At 46.4% G+C, this 25,428-nt stretch overlaps 1 long non-coding RNA gene across 1 annotated transcript; it reads right to left on the reverse strand.

Moving 5' to 3' along the window:
• Positions 1-518: 518 nt before the first annotated feature.
• Positions 519-25,428, reverse strand: LOC121817262 (uncharacterized). The gene is made up of 3 exons (XR_006057096.2): positions 25,062-25,428; positions 3,139-3,317; positions 519-1,547 (listed from the first exon to the last, which is right to left on the reverse strand). It is a non-coding gene; the product is annotated as an uncharacterized LOC121817262 (long non-coding RNA).

A 25,428-nucleotide genomic window follows, 5' to 3' on the forward strand; every position in this document is an offset into this window, starting at 1 on the left:
CCCTGGCTCCAAAAGAGGGTGGTAATTGGGTCCCTCTGGAAAACAGCAGAAGCGGCTTAAGGCAGCTGGAGGCGGCAGAAACTCTATCCCCTCCAGAGCCCTGACATTCTCATCAGCTCCCTTCCCACCCACCAGCCATGGCTGCAGCTTCCTGGGACCACCTGGCTTCCTGCCTGCCTCTGTTCCCATGGCTCCCTGCAGCTCCTCTCCACTGCCTTGGCTGAGGCCAGTGACTGAAGCTGCTCCAGGGCTGTCTTCACTCCAAGGTCTTGGTGGCAGCTGCCAAATGGCACAGTGACCTCCTCAACCCCAGTTCCAATGTCGCTCACTTTCTGAGGCAGGGGGACACTGAGCCCCAATCTTCAGCCCAGCCTGACCCCAGAGGCCAGCTGTCACTGGCCACAAGGAGCACAAGCTGCCCATGAACAAGTGCATTCCTGGCTTTGTATCAGAGATGTACTATGATATTAGGTTGGTGCAACCTTAATTAGTTTTGAACTGTGAATTTTAAATCATTATAACTAGGCACAAACACATCTTTATTCATCAAAACAGGAGCCATTACAATTAACATGTTTTTATGAATAAGAAATGTTTGTTTATTCCTGTAGCATAAAAATCTGTGCTTCGGAATTTGAAAAACTCTTGGAAAGCATTCTCTGCCTCCTGCTGGTTGCGGAAGTGTTTTCCCTGCAAAAAGTTGTCAAGATGTTTGAAAAAGTGGTGTCGGTTGGCAAGAGGTCAGGCAGATGAGGCAAAACATCCAGCCCAATTCATTCAACTTCTGAAGTGTTGGTTGTGCGATGTGGTTGGGCATTGTTGTAGAGAAGAACTGGGCCCTTTCTGTTGATCAATACTGGCTGCAGGCATTGCAGTTTTTGGTACATCTCATCGATCTGCTGAGCATACTTCTCAGATGTGATGGTTTCTCCAGGATTCAGAAAGCTATAATGGATCAGATGGGCAGCAGACCACCAAACAGTGATTACGACATTTTTCTGGTGTAAGTTTAGCTTTAGGAAATGCTTTGGAGCTTCTTCTCGGTCCAATCACTGAGTTGGTCTTTGCCAGTGGTCATATAAAATCACTTGTCATTGCACGTCACAATCCAATTGAGAAATGGTTCACTGTTGTTGCATAGAATAGGAGAAGACAACACTTCAAAACAATGAGTTTTTTTCCAGTCCGCTCATGAGGCACCCACTTACCAAGCTTTTTCATCTTTCCATTTGCTTCAAATGCCGAATGACCACAGAATGGTCAGTGCTGAGTTCTTCAGCAACTTCTTCTGTAGGTGTAAGAGGATCAGCTTCAATGATGGCTCTCAATTGTCACTCTCAACTTCTGATGGCTGACCACTCCGCTCCTCATCTTCAATGCTCTAATCTTCGCAAAATTTCTTGAACCACTACTGTACTATTCCTTCATTAGCAATTCCTGGGAAAATGCGTTGTTGATGTTGCTAGTCTTTTCCACTGATTTACAACCCATTTTGAACTCAAATAAGAAAATTGCTCAAATTTGCTTTCTAACACCAATTCCATAATCTAAAATAAATATAAAATAAACAGTAATAAGTCATTAGCCAAAAGAAACATAAAGCAAGAAATGCACACTAAAATGATGTATAACATAACCACATTTATTTAGAATGTACTCCAATACTGAATGGCAAATTTCAACAATGCAAAAACTGTGATTATTTTTACACAAACCCAGTAGTTTCCAGGGCTCGTGCATGCATGCTAAGTCGCTTCAGTTGTGTCCAACTCTTTGCGACCCTATGGATGGTAACCTGCCAGGCTCCTCTGTCCACGGGATTCTCCAAGCAAGAATACTGGAGTGGGTTGCCATGCCCTCCTCCTCCAAGGGATCTTCCTGACCCAGGGATTGAACCTGCATCTCTTACATCTCCTGAATTGGCAGGCAGGTTCTTTACCACTAACGCTACCTGGGAAGCCCTTCCAGGCCTCAAGCACCAGCTATTTACCCAGCACTTCCCATGTCCTTTCAACAGCACCAAGAGGCGGTATTATTACACCCATTTTTCAAAAGGGAGAACTTCAGCTTGGAGAGCTTAGGTAACTTGACAAGATACAGATATAGAATTTACCCCCAGTTCTCACTAAAAGCTATTGTGTGTGTGTGTGTGTGTGGTGTGTATACATATACATATACACACACATTATCCCTCACCCATGAACATCCCCCTAGTTACTGCTCTTTCTCTCCCCACTTTTTATCTACTCATCTTAAGAAAATTACCTGGGGAATGCCCTGGTGATCCAGTTGTTAGGACTTGGTGCTTTCACTGCCACAGCCTGGGTTCAATCCCTAGTTAGGAACTAAGATCCTGCAAGCCACACAGTGTGACCAAGACAAAGAAAATTTTCTTTGCTCATTCTCTGCACTTCTTCATCTCCCTCAACTAACTTCAATCTGGCTGCTACACTATTTGCCTCACTCTTGTGTCATAAAATAATATTTGTAAAATGTTCCTAGCAGGAGCAATATAAGGATAGGGGATTCAGAGGTAAAAACTATTACATATAAAATAAGCTACAAGGATATATTATACAAAACACAGTATATAACCAGTATTTTATATAATAACTGTAAATGGGGTACATGGGCTTCCCAGGTGGCTCAGCTGGTAAAGAATCCACCTGCTGATGCAGACAGAGAAGGCAATGGCAACCCACTCCAGTACTCTTGCCTGGAAAATCCCATGGACGGAGGAGCCTGGTAGGCTGCTGTCCATGGGGTCGCACAGAGTTGGACACGACAGAAGTGACTTAGCAGCAGCAGCAGCTGATGCAGAAGACACCGAGTTCAATCCCTGGGTCAGGAAGATCCCCTAGAGAAGGAAATAGAAACCCACTCCAATATTGTTGCCTGGGAAATCCCATGGAAGGAGGAGCCTGGTGGGCTACAGTCCTCAGGGTTGCAAAAAGTCAGACATGACTGAGTGAGTAAGCATAGCACGTAAGTGGAGTACAAACTTTAAAAATTGTGAATCACTCTATTGTACACCTGTAACTTATATAATAGTGTGTATCAGCTATACTTCAAAAATAATAAGTAAATAAATAAATATAATCATTTTTAAATGTTCATATTAGTTTTATTAGGGCTTACCCAGGTGGCTTAGTGGTAAAGAATCCACCTGCCAAGCAGGAACCGCAAGTTCGATCCCTGGATAAGGAAGATCCCCTGGAGACGGAAATGGCAACCCACTTCAGTATTCTTGTCTGGAAAATCCCAGACAGAGGAGCCTGGAGGGCTACAGTCCACGGGGTCACAAGAGTCAGACACGACTGAGCAGGGAAACAACAACAACAAACTCATCAGCTTTATTATGATATCTAAAAACTGTACGCAGCTCAGGTGTCTAACAATAGGAGAATGGATAAAGTAACTGTGTTATAGTCAAACAATTAAATATTACCAGCAATAAAAATGAACAAAATATGATACACATACCCATAAAATATGAGTGAATCTAAAGATTCTTTTCCTGAATGAAAGAATAATTACCCGAAAAAATACACCTGGTAAGAATTTCTAGACCAGGCAAAACCAGTCCATGAAGGAAACAACAAAAGAGTTCCCTCTGGGCAAGGGCAGGGACTGACTGGGAGTGGGCAGGAGGGAACTTTCCTACAGAGACAATGATACTCTGTATCTTCATATTATACAGGTGGATACATCAGTCAAGACTCATGTGTGGTACATGGGGGGAAGAACCATAAATAAATATTTAACTCTATTTAATCATAGGTATGGGCTTCCCTGCTAGCTCAGATGGTAAAGAGTCCACCTGCAATGCAGGAGACTGGGGTTCAATCCCTGGGTTGGGAAGATTCCCTGGAAAAGGGAATGGCCACCCACTCCTGTATTCCTGCCTGGAGAATTCCACAGACAGAGGAGCCTGACAGGGTATAGTCATGGGGTTGCAAAGAGTTGGACACGACTGAGCAACTAACATTTTTACTTTCAGTAATATGTATGCCAGGTAATTCCCTGGTGGTCCAGAGGCTAGGACTCAGCATTCTCACTGCCAGGGGCCCAGGTTCCATCCCTGGTTGAGGAACTAAGATCCCAGAAGCAACAAGGCACAGCAAAAAAAAAAAAATTATATATATATATATATATATATATATATATATATATATATATATATATGATGAACAGGCTTCCCTGGTGGCTCAGACTGTAAAGAACCCACCTGCAATGTGGAAGACCTAGGTTTGATTCCTGGGTTGGGAAGATCCCCTGGAGGAGGCCATGGCAACCCACTCCAGTGTTCTGGCCTGTAGAATCCCCATGGACAGAGGAGCCTGGTGGGTTACAGTCCATGGGGTCGCAAAGAGTCAGACATGACTGAGTGACTAAGCACAGCACATGCATGCTAAACTGTTTAGAGATGATGTATATTGATGCCTGCAACTTATTTTGAAACTTATCAAAATACAAAAGGAATAGATGGATGACTAGAAGGATGGGTAAATGGACAGACACATAATAAAGCAAATACAGCAAAACAACAATTGTAAACTCTGGGTAGATAGTATGTATATGTATTATGTTTGAAGATTTTTATAACGAAGTTGAAGACTTTTATAATGGGGGAAGGAGATCATTACCAATAACTTCCTAAAGGCTACCTTAAATGCAATCAGAAAAACTGGGTTCAAATCTTGACAAAGCCACTTCCTACCTGTCTGATCTAGGACAAGACTTAAATTTGCCAAGTCTCAACATGGTAGTGCATAAAAAGAAGCTGATAAATAAGGTCTGTGTCACACAGTACTCGTGAGGATGACATGAGAGAACATATATGAAGACCCTGGAAAGGTTCATCGTGACCTGAAGCTATAAGAGGAAGAAGGAGGAGAAGGAGGGAGGGGAGGGGGGAGGGAAAAAGAGAAAAAGGAGAGTCTTCTACTACAAATTCACAGAAACCCTAGATTTTAAAATAACTAATAAAAAAATAAAATAACTAATAAAAAAGATCCACTTTTTTCAACTTCTTGCTCTCAAGAAAGACAAATCCCTAGACACCAGAAATAGAGGGAACTGAAAGCCAGAAGAGCAGCACGAGAAGACACTGAAGGAGCCCCAGACAAGGGGCAGAGGGCTTGCAGACTGCAAAATCTCCTTAAAGGCGGGGTGCTGCAGTTTGAACCTTCTTATGGACACAAGAGACAGAGCTTTGGGATCACTCAAGGTAAATTAGGAGTGAAAGTCCTACAGAAAGTCAGGACTTGTGAAGAGCTGCACCCTTAGTATAAAGAAGCTTAGAAAAACTTCCCCACCAGCCGAGACATAGCAATAAAACTTGTCTCTTCCTGATCGCCCAGAAGAAATCAAAACACCATCCTTTCACTACGTGATGGTTTAGAGGTGGACTTCTACCACCCGCACTGTATAGCAATCCCAAGTCAAAAAATTAACAAATAAATTAAAAATAGATTCCAAGCTGCTGATGTCTCCAGGGGACCTGGCAAAACCAAAATAAAACGTCTTTTTGAGGTCATTCCTACAACTCAGGCAGTCAGTACAGGATTCTCACTGATAGAGAAATCACCAATGAAAATGGCAGACAATACAAAGAAAAGCTTACCATGAGCAAGTTTTCAGACACAAAAAAGCAGGATAAATAGCATCCCAAGAGCTTCTCATAGATGAACATTCTGAAAGACTATAAAATAAGTATGTTTAAAATAATAAAAGAGAAAAAGAGAAGAAACCAGAAACCATAATGAAATACCAGGCAGTTGTTTAAAGAACCAAACAAAATTTGTATAAATGAAAAAATAGTCATCAAAATTAAAATTTATTGGATGAGTAAAATCATATTTTAGATGGAGGTGAAAAGAAAATTACTGACTTAGAAAATAGCTATGAGGAGGTCACCCAGAATATTGTACAGAGAGATAAAGCAATGGAAAGTATAAAAGATAATTATGTGAAAAAGAAAAGAAAATTTAAAAATCAACAAATTTATAATAGAAAAGAACAAATAATGGGAGAAAAGATAATATTAATAGATATAAACAGCCAGAATTCTCAAAAATGATGAATAATATGAATCTTCATGAAGAAGAAGCACTCCAATCCTCAAACAGAATATACAAAAATAATTCCATGCCTAGACATACCATATTAAAACTGCAAAACATCAAGATAAAATCTTAAAAACTGCTAGAGAGAACAGACACATTACCCACAAAGGAACAATTAGGCTTAATTCAACTTCTCAGCAGACACCACAGATGCCAGAAAGTAACAGAACATTCCAAGTATCTTCCATGTGCTGAGGAAAAGTAACTGTCACCTTCAGTGGTCTATATCCAGTGATATTAACATTTAAGAGGGAGAATGAAATTTCTTAATTTCACCAGGATTTTCTACTCACAAACTTTTGGTGAAAGCACCATGAAACTATATACATCAGGAAGAAGGAAATTAAACTCAAAAGGAAGAAATGGGTGAACAAAGAAAATGCAAACAAGTAAGTGACTCTAAACTAAGCATTAACTGTAAAAACACACAGATAATTGTGACAGTCTTAGCACATAACAAGTGCTTGACTGATGTTTACTGGTTGGTGGTGATTCTTGACCACATATACCTCTTCTGAGACATAATGCTACATATGTTTTGGGCACAAAACACTCAGAAGCACTTCAGCTTATGGTTGTCATATCCTATTCACTTCTTCATCCCAGGAGTATTTTATCACTTCTGATCTGCATTTATTTTTTTTTCCATCTTCTGTTGATGAGGGAGGGAATTCCAGTTTGAGTTCACTCTAGTATTTTGAAACTCCACTCGTTAAATTTTTAATGAACTGAAAAAATTATTCCCACCCCTCTGATACTGCACCCAACAAGAAAAATCCTCACTGCCTGCCAAACTTCAGAAGAGTTAGATTCTTACATGGCAACTTGGGGCTCCAAGTACAGGTCTTTCTTTATTTACAATGGAGTTACCTCTCAATAAACCCATCATAAGTTGAAAATATCATCAGTCGAAAATGCATTTCATATACCTAATCTACTAAATATCATAGCTTAGCCTAGCCTGCCTTAAACACACTCAGAAGACTATAGTTGGGCAAAGCCTGTTTTATAATAAAGAGTTGAATATCCCATGCAGTTTATTGAACACTATATAGAAATTGAAAAACAGAATGGCTGTATGGGTACAGAATGGTCGTTAGTATATCAGTTAGTTAATCTCATGGTCTCGTAGCTGAGAGCTGCAGCTTGCTACCACTGCCCAGTATCACGAGAGTGTTATACCACATTATCACCAGGAAAAGATCAAAATTCCAACTGTGAAGTTCCAGTTTCTACTGAATTTGTATCACTTCCACACCACTGTAAAGGCTAAAAATCAGAATTCAGGGACCATCTGTACAAGTGTTCCAGCAACCAAAACAAAGTCACACAATATCACTTCCACTGTACCATACTGGTCAGGGAAATCACACGAACACCCAGATTCAAGGGGAGGGGACACAGACCCTACCCCTTAAATCGAGGAATGCCACCGAATTTGGAGCTCTTATTTTAAAACTATCACCTGCAATCAGAACACAGCTGACATTCGGTGCAATTAAAAGTAGGAGGCAGGCTTTACAGGTGGCTCCAGTGGTAAAGAACCCACCTGCCAACACAGGAGACGTAAGAGGCACGGGTTTGATCCCTGGGTTGCAGAGATCTCCTGGAGAAGGGCTTGGCAACCCCTTCCAGTATTCTTGCCTGGAGAATCCCATGCACAGAAGAGCCTGGCAGGCTACAGTCCATAGGGTCACAAAGTTGGAAGCAAATGAAGTGACTTAGCGTGCAGTCACACAAAAGTGAAAGGTAAATAACCAGTAACAACAATGAGATCTGTAAGTTACTGAGCATATCCCATGTTCCAGACACTTCCATATTTCACTTACCTTTATGCTGAACCTGTGATATAGGTAGGACTAATACACCCCATCTTACAGAGGAGGATGTGCACTCATAGGGTCAATGCAAATGCCCAAGGTCCTAGAGCTAAAGAGTAGCCAGATTCAAATCCAGGACAGCCACAGGGCAAGGCCATCCTTTTACCCACCCTGCTATGCTAATTCTTAAAGTAATTGAGCAGGGATAGCATACTCCAGTCCTGGCTGCCTATAAGGAATTTGAGCTTGGAGCCAGCCATCAGGAGAGGGAGGTGGCACCCCAGAGCAGGGGCTTCCTGTATAAACAGGAGGTGCATGGGAAGCGGCACTGTGGTGCAGGGACAATGGGCAGTGAGCAGGCAGGGCCTCCTGTCTCCGGTGGGCGCTCAGGGCTGCGGGCGGCCGGGCAGGAACAGCTGGGGCCCTGACTCCCTGACGCCTGGCCCAGGAGAGGAACTGCCCCTCTCATGGCTTTCCCAGGAGGAAGTTCCCTACTGATTCTCGGGAAGCCCTTCCCATCCCAGGCCTCGGCTGTGCCTAGACCTCCTCTTTCTTCTTCAGGAGCATGTTGTCTTTAGGGCTAATCTGGGATACAGGCCTCCTCTGAAGTCCCCGTGGGCTGGAGGCTTGGAGGGTGTGGGCAAGCCAGGCCAGGTTCAGATGCCAATCTAGGAGGCAGCCACCTGTGAAACGTGTGCTAAGGGAAAGAGCATAGGGCAATTAAAGGGGAAAAAAATGGAATAGTAGAGCAAACAGATCTGACTCCATATCGCAGCTACAGTTCTTACAGCTGTGTGACCTTGGGCAAGACACTTAAGCTCTCTGAGCCAGTTTTCTCACTTGTCAACTCTGAAAAGAGTCGTTTGAAACTTAAATGAGATAATTTGTGTAAAGTTACCAACACATAGTGAGAGTTACATAAACAGTATCTGTGAGTATTTAAAGCACACAGAAGCTCCTCCAACCTCTGCCCAACAACCAGTTTACTGTAGCATCTAAACTTTCACCATCAGAGAGACTGTGTCACCACTAAAATCACCTCATAAGAGACAAGGCACCCCAAGTCTGGGAAGCCAGAGGAAGTGGGCTTGAGGGAGGGTCCCAAGCAGCCCCTCACCACTGCCTTCCCAAGGCTCCCCTTACACCACACTCTCCTGATCACCCCCTCTTCTCTGTCAACTCCTGCTTTTTACTAGCTCCTCAACTCTACCCATCTCTTTTTTCTTCCTCTTTCTCTCTCCACCCTCCTTGGGTGTATTCATCCTGTCCCATCTATAGGTTAGTGACTCGCAAACCTCTCTCCTGAGTCCACACCTTCACGTCCAACTGCCTCCCAAACATCTCTAGCTGGATGCCCCTTGGGCAGCTCAAATGCAACTTGCTCCTCACAGATAATCATCTCACCCAAGAAACCAGTGGGCCCTTCTCACCATCTTCCTGCTCCTTCCTTAGCAGACCTATCACCTCTCCCCTGTGTGCCTGTCACGTCCTTCCATCCTCTAAGCCACAGTCAAAATAGGCTAACAGACAAACCCTCCCTTTCACTCCCATTTGACAGCCAAATGGCCTCAGGATAAAGTCCAAGTCCCTCAGGAAGGCACCCTTGGCCCTCAGTGATGTGTCAATGGGTAGAGCCTCATGGTCCACTGCCTGCCACCTCCCCCCCACACTGGGCACTGCCAAACCCAGCCACTGGTGGTTCCCTGAGAACATCATTCCCTCCCTCAGCTCTGGGCCTTTACACACATGCTTCTTACTGGAATGCCTTCCCTACATCTTTCCTTAAGACTTAACCCCAGTATCACCTCCTCCAAGAAGACTTCCTCCTCCTTCCCCTATCAGAACTTATTACACTATACTGTATTTGCCTGTTTACTTACACAACTCACCACAAAACTGTACTTCCTAAGGGCAAGAACAAGGCCTTCCTCTCTAGATCCCCAGATCTAGCACAGGACCAGTGTGAAGGCAGTGTCTGGATAAGTTCATTTGAATGCGTGAATGAATGACAAATTCTGCCCAACAATGAATGGTACCTAAAGGCAATCTTTGTGGGACAGCTAGTCTCAAGCAAACCCACATATGTCACAGAAGGCTCCCAGATGACTCATGTAGTTTATTTTAATTTTTGGCCACGCAGTGTGGCATGCAAGATCTTAGTTTCCGGACCAAGAATGGAACCCACGGCCCTTGCAGTGGAATGGGAGCGTGGAGTCTTAACCACTGGACCACCAGGAAGTCCCAACTCATGTAGTTTAAAGCTTGAAAACAATTTTGAGCCACAGCCCCAGAAGTCACGGGAATGATAAACATTCTGTAATGGAACTTTTTTAAAGACTCAAACTGGAGAGAAAAGGGGTGGGTGTGGGGGAATGTGCGTGTTTGCACACACACGTGAACAACTGCATGTGAATGTGTGGGCACACCTGTGCAGAATGTATGTGCAATGGTGGGCACACACTCACCATTTGTGATTTGCTCTCCATTCATACACTCTACAGATGAAAGAAGGACCGCCCCGTGACATAGAAATAATGCCCCGGAACTTGCGAGCACCCATTTCTCAGAGAAAATTAGAGCGAAGGCAGCCCCGTCCGTCCCGCATGAAGCTCCAGCTTCCTCGCACAGGGCTTCCCTCGTCTGGACTACCTCGTCTCTAGTGTCGCCCCTGCCTAGAGACCGTCTTAGCTACGCCTTCTTGCGGCCACAGGAAGCTGCAGTGGGTCCCGCCGTCTCGGGCGGATCCTCTCTTCCCTTCCCGGACGGGCCTCCGAGGCAGGGCTTAGCAGAGGCAGACAGTGAGGGGCCAGAGTCTCCAAGGACTCGAGGAGACAGGGAGATGGCGGGGCGACCGCAGGGCAGGCCCCAGCCGGCCCCGCCGCTCTGGGCGGGCGCGTCTGCGCTGAGAGCCCAGGGCCACGCACCACGCCCGGCGGAGGCCCCGCGCCCCAGGCGCCGGTGCGCTCCACACGGGCTTCCTGCGCCGCCGCGGGCAAGGATGACATGGTAGGAACGGCCCCGGCCCCCACCGCCGCCGGCCGCCGCTTCCGGCGCTGCAAAGCGAGGAAGCCCCCCGGCGGCGTCGGGCCAGCCGGCTTCCGGCCCGCGGGGCGCGCAACGCGGGGTCAGCGTCCTGCACCCTCGGCACGCGGCGTGCCTGGCACACCCGGAAGCTGCGCCTTCCTTCCTCCACCCGAGGGCCTGGCGAGACTGCCCGCACAGCATTTGCCTTCTAGTCCTCCGGGACCCTCTCCCATCCAGCATTCCCTCTGCTTCATCCTGGCATCTCACCATCCATGAACATACACGTTCGGACCCCAACTGTTGGCCTAGAGTCCCTCCCATTCCCAGTTTCTACCTCTCAGAACTGTCATGAAATCCTGGATTGATTCATACTCAAGTGTCAGTGACGAGAAACATTTGAAGGCCTCATCTTTCCCCAGACTAAATCTGCACCTAAGAGAAAGCAGCGCTAAACTTGGAATCTTAGACATTCATTCAACAAACATTTTCGGCACTTCAGGAACATCAGTAACTAAGAATACAAAGATAAGAACGCAGTCACCACCCTCAGGGAGTTCACACTCTAGGAGGAGATAAACAAATTAAGAAATAATTGACAGCAGAGGGTAATAATTGCTGAGATAGAAGGAAGCACCAACAAAGTGCCATAGAAGCCCAAACACCCAGCCCAGCCTGCTGATGTAGATTATTGCAGTGGTTCCCAGCCTTTCTGGAACCAGAGACGGATTTTGTGGAAGACAGCTTTGCATGGACCAGGAGTGGTGGGGATGGTTTCAGGACAATTCAAGCACATTACATTTATTGTGCACTGTACTTCTAGTCTAACGCCTGCACTGATCTGACAGAAGGTACCAGTTTGCGGCCTGGAGGTTGGGTACCCCTGGATTACTGAGCCAGGGAATACCTCCCGAGAGAAGCCTATGCTTGAGCACACTTGAAGGATGAAGAGCAAGCAGCTGAGAGGATGAGCAAGTCACTTTTACCAAGACCCACATGACCCAGGATGCACACCTCGTTTGGAGTGAGAGGAGGGGTGGGCAGGAACACAGAGCACCCAAAACGTGGACATGCTGAGAAGGCCACACAGCCTGTTGAAGGCAGGGGGCATGTCCATCTCACCTTCAGTGCCCTCTTTCTGGCATAACTTAAACACTTCAGAAACGTTTGTTGAATTACAACCAACAAGCTGATCTATTGTAGAGTCAGTGTGTGTTGTCTTTCTTCCCAATCAGACTGAAGAAAACTCTTCATGTGTAGAAACTAGGTCTTTTCCATGTCCACCATACCACTTGGCACATACCTTGGCACCTGACAGGCACAAAGCTGAAAAGCACCCCTTGATTAAGGCAGTAACATGCTGTTTTCTGGCCCCCCGCACCAGCAGTGGCGGGGGGTGGGGAGGGCAACACAGCCTCTCCTGGGGGCATGACCTTTACCTGCCAGGCCTGCTCAGATTACCCAGCCAGAAATCTCTCCTTTCTTCCTCTTGTCACCTATGGCATTTGCATCTTGGGCTGGGGGGATGTGTACAGGCTGTGTACCTGTCACCTGGAACTCCCTGTGGGCAGAGAACACACATGGCTGCTCTCTGCATCCCCACACCTGGAACAGCCACTGCACAGAAAAGGGTCCAACACGTGTGTGAAGAAGCAAATTAAGTGATTGGGGAGTTTGTGAATTTGTTCAATCTTTTTTTTCTTCCTTTCTTCTTTTGGGTGGAAGACACACCTGATATCATCCAAGATGCACAAAAACAGCTATTTCCCAAACGATCACTTAGCGTCCCGTTGTCATTGTCATTAAATATAAGAAAAATCCATTATTCATCCTGCCTGTCCTTCACAGACACTACCTCAGGGCAACCAAGTGGTTGATAAGGGGTTTCTCTTTATGGAAGAGCCCAGTTAATTAATGAAAAGGAACGACAAGATTAGAATATCACCATTTTGCAAATGAACCCTAAGGAATAAAGCCTCTAGACAGTGATCATCAATGGCTGTTAAAATCCAAAAGAGGAAAAACTAAACATTAGTGCGTCCTGATTGAACTGTGGACTTCCCTGGCAGTTCAGACCGTGAAGAATCTGCCTGTAATGTGGGAAAACTGGGTTCAATCCCTGGGTTGGAAAGATCCCCCAGAGAAGGAAATGGCAACCCATTCCAGTATTCTTGTCTGGAAAATCTCATGGAGAGGGGAGTCTGGCGGGCTATGAACTATGCAACACTATTGGTAGAGTGTTCTTGCCAAAATATCAAACCTGATCTAACCAAGCCTCTAGATCTACTTGCACACAGGAAATACAGAGGACAGAGGAGCATGTTAAAGGATGCCACAGGGATGCAATCAGCAAAATCCAGGCTGTGAGAAGCCCTGTCCTAGAGGACGAGTGGTCCACTATTGTAGAGAAATTATGCATGGAGAAAGAAGAGATGTGATATCTATGGACAAAAAGACTTAGAGACATATTAAACAAATGTAGTAGTCCGTCTAGTCCAAGCTATGGTTTTTTTCAGTAGTCATGTATGAATGTGAGAGTTGGACTATAAAGAAAGCTGAGCGCTGAAGAATTGATGCTTTTGAACTGTGGTGTTGGAGAAGACTCTTGACAGTCCCTTGGACTGCAAGGAGATCCAACCAGTCCATCCTAAAGGAAATCAGTCCTGAATATTCATTGGAAGGACTGATGCTAAAGCTGAAACTCTGGCCAGCTGACTCAAAGAACTGACTAACTGGAAAAGACCCTGATGCTGGGAAAGATTGAAGGCAGGAGGAGAAGGGGACGACAGAGGATGAGATGGTTTATGGCATCACCGACTCAATGAACATGAGTTTGAGTAAGCTTTGAGAGTTGGTGATAGACAGGGAAGCTTGGCATGCTGCAGTCCATGGGGTTGCAAAGAGTCAGACACAACTGAACTGAATATATGGATAGGGCTTCCCTGATGGCTCAGCAAGTAAAAAATCTGCCTGCCAATGCAGGAAATACAGGAGACCCAGGTTCAATCCCTGGGACGTGAAGATTCCCTGGAGGAGGAAAATGGCGACCCACTCCAATATTCTTGCCTGAAAAATCACATGAACAGAGGAGCCTGGTGGCCTGCAGTCCAAAATGTCACAGAGTCGAATACAACTGAGTGATTAAGCACACACACAAAAAAATATGGATATATGGACCTTATTTGGGTCTTGGCTCACACCAACTGTAAAATCCTTTTGAGATATTTAAGAAAATTTGAACATTAACTGTGTGTTTGATATACTAAAAACATCACCCTCAATTTTTAGACATGATGATGGTAGTGTGGCTATTTTTTAAGTGCTAATATTTTAGGGATATTGACTCTCACATATACAAGTAAAGTAATAAATACAATGTCTCTATTTGGCTTCAAAAGAATGGTGCTGCTGCTAAGTCACTTCAGTCGTGTCTGACTCTGTGCGACCCCATACACAGCAGCCCACCAGGCTCCCCCATCCCTGGGATTCTCTAGGCAAGAATACTGCAGTGGGTTGCCATTTCCTTCTCCAATGCATGAAAGTGAAAAGTCAAAGTGAAGTCCCTCAGTCATGTCCAACTCTTCACGACCCCACAGACTGCAGCCTACCAGGCTCCTCCGTCCATGGGATTTTCCAGGCAAGAGTACTGGAGTGGGGTGCCATTGCCTTCTCCAAAAAGAATGGTGGGGAAAGGGTAAAGAAATGGGTGGGGATATAGAGAAAACCAGATGGAGGTTCACTGTACTATTCTCTCTTCTATTTTATAGACTTGAAATGTGCCACAATAACAGGCTAAAAAGAGATCAGAGACATTGTTATTATTGGTATTATTACTATTACTACTGTATATTGTCACGCTGCTTATTTAACTTATATGCAGAGTACATCATGAGAAATGCTGGGCTGGAAGAAGCACAAGCTGGAATCAAGATTGCCAGGAGAAATATCAATAACCTCAGATATGCAGATGACACCACCCTTATGGCAGAAGGTGAAGAGGAACTAAAAGCCTCTTGATGAAAGTGAAAGAGGAGAGCGAAAAAGTTGGCTTAAAGCTCAACGTTCAGAAAACGAAGATCATGGCATCTGGTCCCATCACTTCATGGGAAATAGATGGGGAAACAATGGAAACAGTGCCAGACTTTATTTTTCTGGGCTCCAAAATCACTGCAGATGGTGACTGCAGCCATGATTACTCCTTGGAAAGAAAGTTATGACCAACCTAGATAGCATATTCAAAAGCAGAGACATTACTTTGCCAACTAAGGTCCATCTAGTCAAGGCTATGGTTTTTCCAGTAGTCATGTATGGATGTGAGAGTTGGGCTGTGAAGAAGGCTGAGTGCCAACAAACTGATGCTTTTGAACTGTGGTGTTGGAGAAGACTCTTGAGAGTCTCTTGGACTGCAAGGAGATCCAACCAGTCCATCCTAAAGGAGATCAGTCCTGGGTGTTCATTGGAAGGACTGATGCTAAAGCTGAAACTCCAATACTTTGGCCACCTCATGTGATGAGTTGACTCACTGGAAAAGACTCTGATGCTGGGAGGGATTGGGGGCAGGAGGAAAAGGAGACGACAGAGGATGAGATGGCTGGATGGATTGGGGGCAGGAGGAAAAGGGGACCATAGAGGATGAGATGGCTGGATGGCATCACCGACTCGATGGACGTGAGTTTGAGTGAACTCCAGGAGTTGGTGATGGACAGGGAGGCCTGGCATGCTGCAATTCATAGGGTCACAAAGAGTTGGACATGACTGAGCGACTGAACTGGCTGACTGACTACTACTACTATTATTATTACTGGGTTTTTTAGTGCTTCTTCTTTAACAGATCCTGTGCTAAATACTTTTCACACAGTATATTATTTAATCTTCTCAAGAAGACTATCAGTTCAGTTCAGTTCAGTCACTCAGTCGTGTCTGACTCTTTGCAACCCCATGAATCACAGCACACCAGGCCTCCCTGTCCATCACCATCTCCCGGAGTTCATTCAGACTCACGTCCATCCAGTCCGTGATGCCATCCAGCCATCTCATCCTGGGTCATCCCCTTCTCCTCCTGCCCCCAATCTCTCCCAGTATCAGAGTCTTTTCCAATGAGTCAACTCTTCGCATGAGGTGGCCAAAGTACTGGAGCTTCAGCTTCAGCATCATTCCTTCCAAAGAAATCCCATGGTTGATCTCCTTCAGAATGGACTGGTTGGATCTCCTTGCAGTCCAACGGACCCTCAAGAGTCTTCCCTAACACCAGTTCCAATGCATCAATTCTTCGGCACTCAGCCTTCTTCACAGTCCAGCTCTCACATCCATACATGACTACTGGAAAAACCATAGCCTTGACTAGATGGACCTTAGTCGGGAAAGTAATGTCTCTGCTTTTGAATATAGTATCTAGGTTGGTCATAACTTTTCTTCCAAGGACTAAGCGTCTTTTAATTTCATGGCTGCAATCACCATCTGCAGTGATTTTGGAGCCCAGAAAAATAAAGTCTGACACTGTTTCTACTGTTTCCCCATCTATTTCCCATGAAGTGATGGGACCAGATGCCATGATCTTCGTTTTCTGAATGTTGAGCTTTAAGCCAACTTTTTCACTCTCCTCTTTCACTTTCATCAAGAGGCTTTTTAGCTCTTCACTCTCTACCATAAGGGTGGTGTCATCTGCATATCTGAGGTTATTGATATTTCTCCCGGCAATCTTGATTCCAGCTTGTGTTTCTTCCAGTCCACCTGAATACTATTATTTCTGTTTGCAGATAAGGGAACTGAAGCACAGAGAGATTGGGTAATAGCCCAAAGTCACACAGCAAGTAGATCCTGGAGCCAAGATTTAAGTATATATCTACTGAGATCCAAGCCCACTCTCTCCCATTCCACCATCTCGCTTACCGACACTGGCTTCCCAGGGACCAGGCATCACTCTCTCTGTTTGACAGATGAAGAAGCTGACGCTCTGTTCAGTAATAACTAGCAAAGTTGAAGACATCTGAATCCTTTGATCCAGCAGTCTCACTTCTTGGTAAACTGTAGCACATGAGCACTGGCAGACATATACATGGACATCCATAGCAGACTAGTTGGTAACCTTAAAGAATAGGAAATTACCCAATGTCCCTCAACAAGAACATGGATAAATAAACTGTGCTGTGTCCGTACAATGGAATGGTGCAACCCAGTGAAAATAAATGGAGTTTGTCTTGTATCAACCAGGAACTTTTCTCAAACATAAAGGTGAATGAAAAAGCAAGCAGGCATCTTTCTGCAACAGCAGGATACTATTTAAATAAAGTTAGGAAACACAGCAATACTAAGTATCGCTTAGAAATGGATACATCTCAAACAAGTATTAAAATAGTGGTGGGAATATTTAGCACCAAATTTACTGTAATCACTTCAGGAGAGAGGGACAGAGAAGGATCAGAGAGGATTCAGGGGAGTCCTTGACTATATCTTCAAGATTTCTTGAAAAAGTTTGTGGAGAAGCAGGAATCCCATTTGGGAGTGCACACTGCTTCATTCTATAAGGAGGGTAATTTGGCAACATCTATCAATGTTGCAAATGCACAAACCCTTGGACACAACTCTGCATATTTAGAAATTTTTGTACAGATATATGCACATACCTACAAAATTAGATATATACAAGATTTCACATTACAGTAATTTTTTTCCTTTAATGAACCATCATAGGCTTTTGGTATTTTGTTTTTAATTTTTATTGGAACATAGTTGCTCTACAATGTTGTGTTAGTATCTATTGTACGGCAAACTGAGTCAGTCATACTTTTATATATGTGTTTGTATGTGCATGCTCAGTTCTGTCCAGCTCTCTGTGATCCCATGGACTGTAGCCTACCAGGCTAGTCTCTCTGTGGGATTTCCCAGGCAAGAATACTGGAGTGGGGTGCCATTTCCTACTACAGGGGATCTTCCCAACGGAGCAATTTAACCACGTCTCCTGCATTGGCAGGCAAATTCTTTACCTGCTGAGCCATAGAGAAAGCCCATATTTACATATATCTCTTCTTTCTGGGATTTCCTTCCTATTTACGTCACCATAGAGCACTAAGTAGAGTTCCCTGAGCTATACCGTATGTTCTTATCAGTTACCTACTTTATGCCGTGCTGTGCTTAGTTACACAGCCATGTCCAGCTCTTTGTGACCCCATGTAGCTTGCCAGGTTCCTCTGTCCATGGGGATTCTTCAGGCAAGAATACTGGAGTGGGTTGCCATGCCCTCCTGTAGGGGATCATTCCAACCCAGGGATCAAACCCAGGTCTCCACATGGCAGGCAGATTCTTTACCAGCTGAGCTACCAGGGAAGCCCTACCTAGTTTATACACAGTATCAGTAGTGTATATATATTCAATCCCAATCTCCCAGTTCATCCCATCTCCCTTTTCCCCCTTGGTATCTATATGTTTGTTCTCTACATCTATGTCTCTGTTTCTGCTTTGTAAATAAGATCGTCTATACCAACTTTTCTCAGATTTCACATATATGTGCTATATACAGTATGGTTTATAAAAGCAAAGTATTTGAAACAAGCTAATATTATGCGGCTCTAAAAAGGGAATGCACTGATATGGAAAGATTTCTAAAGTGCAGAACACTGTGCACTCAATGCTTCCACGTGCAAAAAAGTGAGGGAGGACTGGAGAGCGCATGCTCAGTTCAGTTCAGTTCAGTCGCTCAGTCGTGTCCGACTCTTTGCGACCCCATGAATCGCAGCACGCCAGGCCTCCCTGTCCATCACCAACTCCTGGAGTTCACTCAGACTCACGACCATCGAGTCGGTGATGTCATCCAGCCATCTCATCCTCTGTCGTCCCCTTCTCCTCCTGCCCCCAATCCCTCCCAGCAACAGAATCTTTTCCAATGAGTCAACTCTTCACGTGAGGTGGCCAAAGTATTGGAGTTTCAGCTTTAGCATCATTCCTTCCAAAGAACACCCAGGTAGTATGTTGCATATGCCCCAGAAGGCTCCACCCTAAACTAGGTCACTTGCTGCCTGTGAGATGGGCGACAGGGAAAGAATTGAGAGACTTTTCATTGTAAGCCTATTTTTTTTTTAAATTTTGGTATATGTAAAGATATTGCCTGTTCAAAGAACAATAAAAATGTTAAAACTCTGAACCTAAGCAAGGTTTCATAATCTCTGAGGCTGATGTCAATAAGAATTAAGACAGAGGGGAATTCCCTGGTGGTCCAGTAGCTAAGACTCCTCGCTCCCGATGCAGGACCCCAGTTCAATCCCTGGTCAGGGAACTAGATCCCACATATCGCAACTAAGACCCAGCATAGCCAAATAAATAAATAAATAAACAATTTTTTTTTTTTTAAGAATTAGTGCAGAGGTCTGTGTTAACCACTCCACTACCGTGCCTCCGAGCCTGCAGTGGGAGGTGCAGCCTGCCATAGGTGACAGTACCATGCTCCAGGACCTTCCTTCCATCTACACTATTCCTGGGGCCTACATTGTGTATTTCTAGACCTTCGTTCCCATCACCCTTTCGAGGGGGGGCCCTTCTTGTTCAGACATGCTACCAGTTCCCATTCCTCAGAAGTACTGCTTCCTAGCAAAAGGTTAAGGCCAAGAGGTACCTGGATAGAGCACACAAGAATCCTGACTGTTCCCACCCAAAGCCCCAAATTCCTGACCACAGTTTCCCCCAACAAAAGCCTCTTGTAGCACCACCACAGCAGCCTGCCAGCAATTACCCCCAATTACAAACCCAGAGCCCAGCAAGGCCTCAATTAGTCTAAAAAGGGGCCTGAGGAGGGGCCAGCCACACAGTGTAGTGCCCACGTATCACCTCCACCCACAGGGCAGCACATTCCTCTCAGTGAAGCCCGGGGCCTTGGTTACTTGGTAAACAAGTCCTCAGGATATGATCCTGAGAAGGCATTCAGCTCTTCTCCGAGTGACCATTCCCTGCAGGCCTCAGTCAAGCACTCTGTCCTGAAGTGCAGCCCCTCTCTGCACAGACGGCACACATCCTTCCCACTCCCCACTATCCCAGGCAGGGTGTGACGTTTCCAGGTTATCATCCTCATCAACCCCAGATGAACATCCCTGGATGAACTTGCAGACAGAGGGATGCCCAGGGCTGATGCCTCTAAATCGCCATGGTTAGGGACTTGGCTCAATGTGTTGGGAGGAGGACCAAATGCCCATCTCTTCCCAGGAAAGGATGGCCTCTGAATTCTTCTCAGGAGCATCCAGAAACAAACTTGTCCCTGGTCTAATCTTTTCCTGAAAATTCCCTGAGAGGAACACCATCAGGTTGCAGAGCCCTGGGCTTGGCAAACTTTGAGGGTTTCATGAATTAGCCCCCGTGCCCATCTTCTTCACAGAGGGTGTGCATGGCTGTGAGAATGTGTGCATATGTGTGTATACACAGATCTCAAGCTTAAGTGTGACTATGTACTCGGGGAGGACCAGAGGTTACAGGAAATAGGTCTCATAAATAATAGCTAGATTTGGTCAGATGGAAGGAAGGACTGCCTGACCTGGCAGCGACAGAGGCACACACTCAGAGCTCCCAAGTCAAACTGCCATTTAGTGACTGGGGGCCTCCAGCAACTTACTTAACTTCTCTGAGCTTCAGTTTCTTCATCTATCAAATGGGAATAGTACCAACATTTCAGTTTGTCATAAAAATGACATGAGAGAGACACAGTTTGGGAAAGATTCCTGCTATTCTCCTACTTGCTGCAAGTAATAAATCCTTCCTTCTCTGGGAAAAAAAAAAATTAAATGAGAAAATGTACGTCAAGTCCCTGGTTCAAAATAAGTGTTTAATAAAAGACAGCCACTTTAACCCTTTATTATGAGGACAATAATAGCTGGAGGTACAAAGAGGTCTTCAGAGAATGCTTTCTAGAAGGAAATGTTTTCTAGAAGGCCCTGTTAACAGCATGTCTGTCTGTCTATATAACACTGTAATTTGTTCTTCCACTTTGGAAAACTGGCAATTTCTACTAAAACTAAATAGATGCCCACTCTCCTACATAGCCATTCAAGAGTGACTATGAAATGCCCTTCACAAAAAGACATGTAAAAAAACATTGACAGCAGCTTTATTTATGATATCCCAAGACTGGAAATAACACCATCAATAGGTGAATGGATAAGCAAATTGTGGAATATTACACAGCAATAAAGAGAATGAATGTCTGATACATGCAACAAGATGAGTGAATAGCAAAAATATTTTATGCAGAAACCAGACCCAAAGAGTATGTATTATGTACCCCACTTATGAAGCAGAAAGTTAATTTATGATGATAGAAATCAGAATACATGCTACCTTTGTGAGTAGGTATTGATGAGGCTGGAATTTCTAAGAAAGGGACTACACGTGAAGAAGAGTGGCTCAGATCTTGAGCTGGCCCTGTGTGGTCCAGCCACCCTTCTTCACCTATAGTCCCTTTCTTAGAAATTCCAGTTATTCCCTCATAACTAGGGAAATGGCATCTCTCAATTCTCTGTGGAGCACAGCCATGTTCCAATTCCACTATAATACATTAAACCCATGCTGGTGGGAAACACTGAGTGAGAAGTAGAGGACAGAGTTTCTGTCCATCGAGGTTTACAGTTTGGACATGGACAAAAGCAACTTTGGGTTTCCCTGGTAGCTCACTCAGTAAACAATCTGCCTGCATTGCAGGAGATGGGGATCAATGCCTGGGGTCAGGAAGATGCCCTGGAGAAGGAAATGGCAACCCACTCCAGTACTCCTGCCTGGAGAATTTCACGAACAGAGGAGCCTGGTGGGCTACAGTCCATGGAGTTGCAAGAGTTGAACTTAGTGACTAAAGAGTTGAACTTAGTGACTAAACCACCACCACCACCAAAAGCAACTTTAAACAACACATCAGCTCCCTCCACCCTAGACTTCTCTCTCCAGAGAGAAGCATTCCAGAGGACTTTGGAAGAGAGAGGTCCTGACATGGCCCAGGAACCAGCCCCCTCTGTGTTTTCAACCCTGAACTAGGCTCAACCAGGGAAAAGGTCTACAACTGCTCTGCAGTCTGCCTGGTACAGGGGAGGGCATACACTCCTTGGGACCAAGAGGGGCTGGTAGACTTGAGGCTCAATATCAGTAAGGTAAGGAGGGACCCAGAACTCTGGCCTGCTGCCTCCCAGCTCAGCTATCCACAGGGTAGGGTGGGCAGGGAGGTGGAGGTGGGGGAGATTCAGCAAGACACTTACCAACTGGAAACAACTCTCAGCTCTGTTTGTAAGTTCTTCCCCAGAATGGGTAATGGCTTCTCTCTCTCTCTCTGTCTCTCTCTCTCTCTCCATATCCTTACTCTTTCACGCTCACTCTCCCAAGCACTTATTTGGATAAGTGACTCTGCTAATCCTAACCAGGCAGAATAATACCAGCTGGCCTGGAGCCTGGTGCCGGGTGAATGTGTGCACAAGAGAGAACCACGCAACCTCCTCTGCAGCCTGTCGCAGTAAGTCCAGCTACAGGACAGAGATGAAGCCTGTGTGAGGAGCCTGCATGTATTAAAGCGCGTCAGGGGTCTGTTCTGTACCTGAGCTTCTCTAAAGAGCTCTAAACAGCGATCTTGCCATGGGAACATCCAGGTGGCAACCCAGTCACATGAAACACAGGCCAAGGACATCAGAGAATCAGCAGGCTTCTGGGAGTGTCAGACTTGCAGACACGGAGCCAAGAGATCAGCCACGGGATAGCTGGGTGTGGGAGTGTGTGAAGAGGCTTAAGGTGCCAGCCTCAGATTGGCAGGTTTTCCACCAAAATGTGCAAGATCCGAGCTAGTATATGTGACAGGTGAGTGTGAGAGAGTAGTGGGGAAAAGGGGAACTGAGCGGGCGCAGGGAGGATACAGGAGCTGACAGACAGATGGATAGAGGAATGTGAGCTGGGGAGAGGGCCCTGGAGTCCGCTGGGCGGGAGGGACCTGGGCGGCTCTAACAGCTGCTGAGGCGTCGAGTCGCGTGGGGAGGTGTTAATCAACACGGATACTCAGGCTTCCCTTTTCCCGCCGGCGAAGCACAGCAGAGAGCTCCCTCTTGTCCCGCAGGAGTGGGGAGCGGAGGGTGTTGGAGAGCCCCGCTGGCGGTGGCGCGGGACCCGCTGAGCGGCGCGGGGTTAGCTCTGCCGCCTCGGGCCGCCGCGCCGCTCGCGCGACTGTGGCAGGACTCCCTGCCGCGGGGAGAGGAGCGCCTCGCCGCAGGAGAGCCGAGGGCGCCGCTCGCGCTGCCTGTCGGGGCCTCCACCGCGCCGCGCGGGCGCGGGGCCCGCAGCCGTGTTTGGTCAGCGGTCTCATTACCGCTGCTCCGGCGGGAAGACCGGCGCGCAGCGGCGGGCCCCTGGGAAAACCGGACAGGAGAGGTTGGGAGCTCCGCCCGGCCCCTGGACGTGGGCACCGCCCCAGGGTCACCGAGCCGCAGCCCTGCGTCGCCGCGACGCCCTGGGCCCCACACAAGCCTCGGCGCGGTCCACCCTGCAGGCGGGATCCCGACCTCGCTCGGAAGTGGGGCCCTCCCCAGCCTGGCCAAGAGGGTCAGAAGGGAACGAAGGCGCGCCCCACGGCTTCCTGGAGAGATCAATACCTGCAGGCAGGACTCCTCTTCCTGCCACTCAGAAAACCCTTTAGAGCAACCCCTTCCTTTAACCCCAGCCCCTACACACACACACACACACACACACACACGCACACACACGCACACACACTCCTCAAAGGCTGAAAGGGAGCTGAGCTTGGAATTCGGGGAAGTGATGACACACACAACAATGCTGTCACACCTGGCTGCTGCAGGCCAGCAGCGGAAATGCCTGCAAGGGGGAGAGAGGCGGAGAAAGAGGACACCAGCCCGGGTGGTCAGAAAGAAATGGAGGACAGAGCATCCACCCCCAGGCAGGGACAGACCCAGCTGCTTTTGCCTCTGTCAAAGCCCTGGGGGAGGATGGGCAGTGGGGTCCATCTGTAGCAGCCCTAAGCCCAACTCACAGCATTCCTACCCAGAGCCTGGCCATAAATGGGGGTAAGCAAGAAAAAAAACATCTTCACTCCAGCTCAGGAAACAACAACAAAAGTTCTGAAGAAGACCCACTTGCCTCCGTGTATGCTGGAATCAGTGGAAAAAAAACAAGACACCTTGGGATCTTTTCAGTGGCGGGTGGAGAATGGTATTTAGTGAGGTGAGTTTAGGAGAGCCCTGCTTCCTCTTACTGTGGTGCTCAGGCCACACTGCCCTGCTGACCTCTCTGGAGTCGTCTTCAAGGTGCTGAATTCCAGAGAGCCCGATCACCCTGTCCTCTGTTCTTTTCATTGCAGAATGCAGATCAGGAGCCTAAGCGGGAAGAAGCACCTCGTGAGGGTGGCCCGTGGATGCTGGGGAAAAGGCCCAGAGGCCACCAATGGCTCTTCCCCAGAGATTGGGCAGCTTGGGAGGAAGAGGTAGCAACAGGCATTGGGCCAATCCAGACATGCCAACTAGTACACACAAAATTGCATGCCATCCATTCAGTTCACCTTCCTGCACAAAGGACCCTGGCTCTGAGGGGGACAGGGAGTTTGGGGCACGAAGACTCAAAACACCGGCCATCTCTCTCACACTTCATGTGACTGCAGACTTTTTGTTAAGGCCAAGTTAACCATTAAAAGGCACACTTGAGTATTTTTCCAGCACTGATTTCCCCCAAGACAACCTCCATGCATGCAACTGGGTCCCAATCAGATTTATGCTGAACATAGATGAGAACTCACCCCCCAACACTGGAGAAAGATCAGAACAAAGGTCTTGTCCAGAGAGAGATTTGAACAAATGCCTCCCTCACAGCCTGTTGTTTTTCTTTCTAGGCTGTGACAGAATGTGTACACTGGCAGGCAGGCCGGGAAGGAAGAATTGAGAAAGAAAAGAAAAGGAGGGAAGAGGGAAGGAGTGAAGAAATAAAGGAGGAGAGGAGAAAAGAGAAGATGAAAAAGAAGATGCAATATTCATGAGTCACATTTACTGATACATGATATTCAAATGTCATTATGCATCTATAAAGTATAAACGTGTTTTACCCCATAAATATAAATCTCACATCTTATATCTGTGCATACCTGTGTTTCTGCACACGCACATCCGAACAGCTATCCCACGTGTCACAAGGACAGACCCTGCCCATGACTTCTATTTGTGATACGAAGCACAGACGTAAACTGTCCCCCAAAGCCCCACGACAACCTTCGCGCCTGTGTCGGAGTAGAAGCAGAGTGGGGTCTACTTGGTGCTTTAAAGCGTACGTCCAACCCGTAGGATTAAGACGCGGATACTGAGTAGGTATCATAGGTCCAGGAGCAGCGCGAGGAAGAGCGGGAGCTTCAGGCGGAGCCCCTGGGCGCCTTCTCCCAGCGATCCTCTTCTCCGGCTCCGTCCCGGCCCAGACAGGCCAGGCCGAGGTTTCTTCGTTCAGTGACACGCGTTTCT

This window comes from Ovis aries, chromosome 1 (genome assembly GCF_016772045.2).
Source record: "Ovis aries strain OAR_USU_Benz2616 breed Rambouillet chromosome 1, ARS-UI_Ramb_v3.0, whole genome shotgun sequence".
Taxonomy (NCBI): Eukaryota; Metazoa; Chordata; class Mammalia; order Artiodactyla; family Bovidae; genus Ovis; species Ovis aries.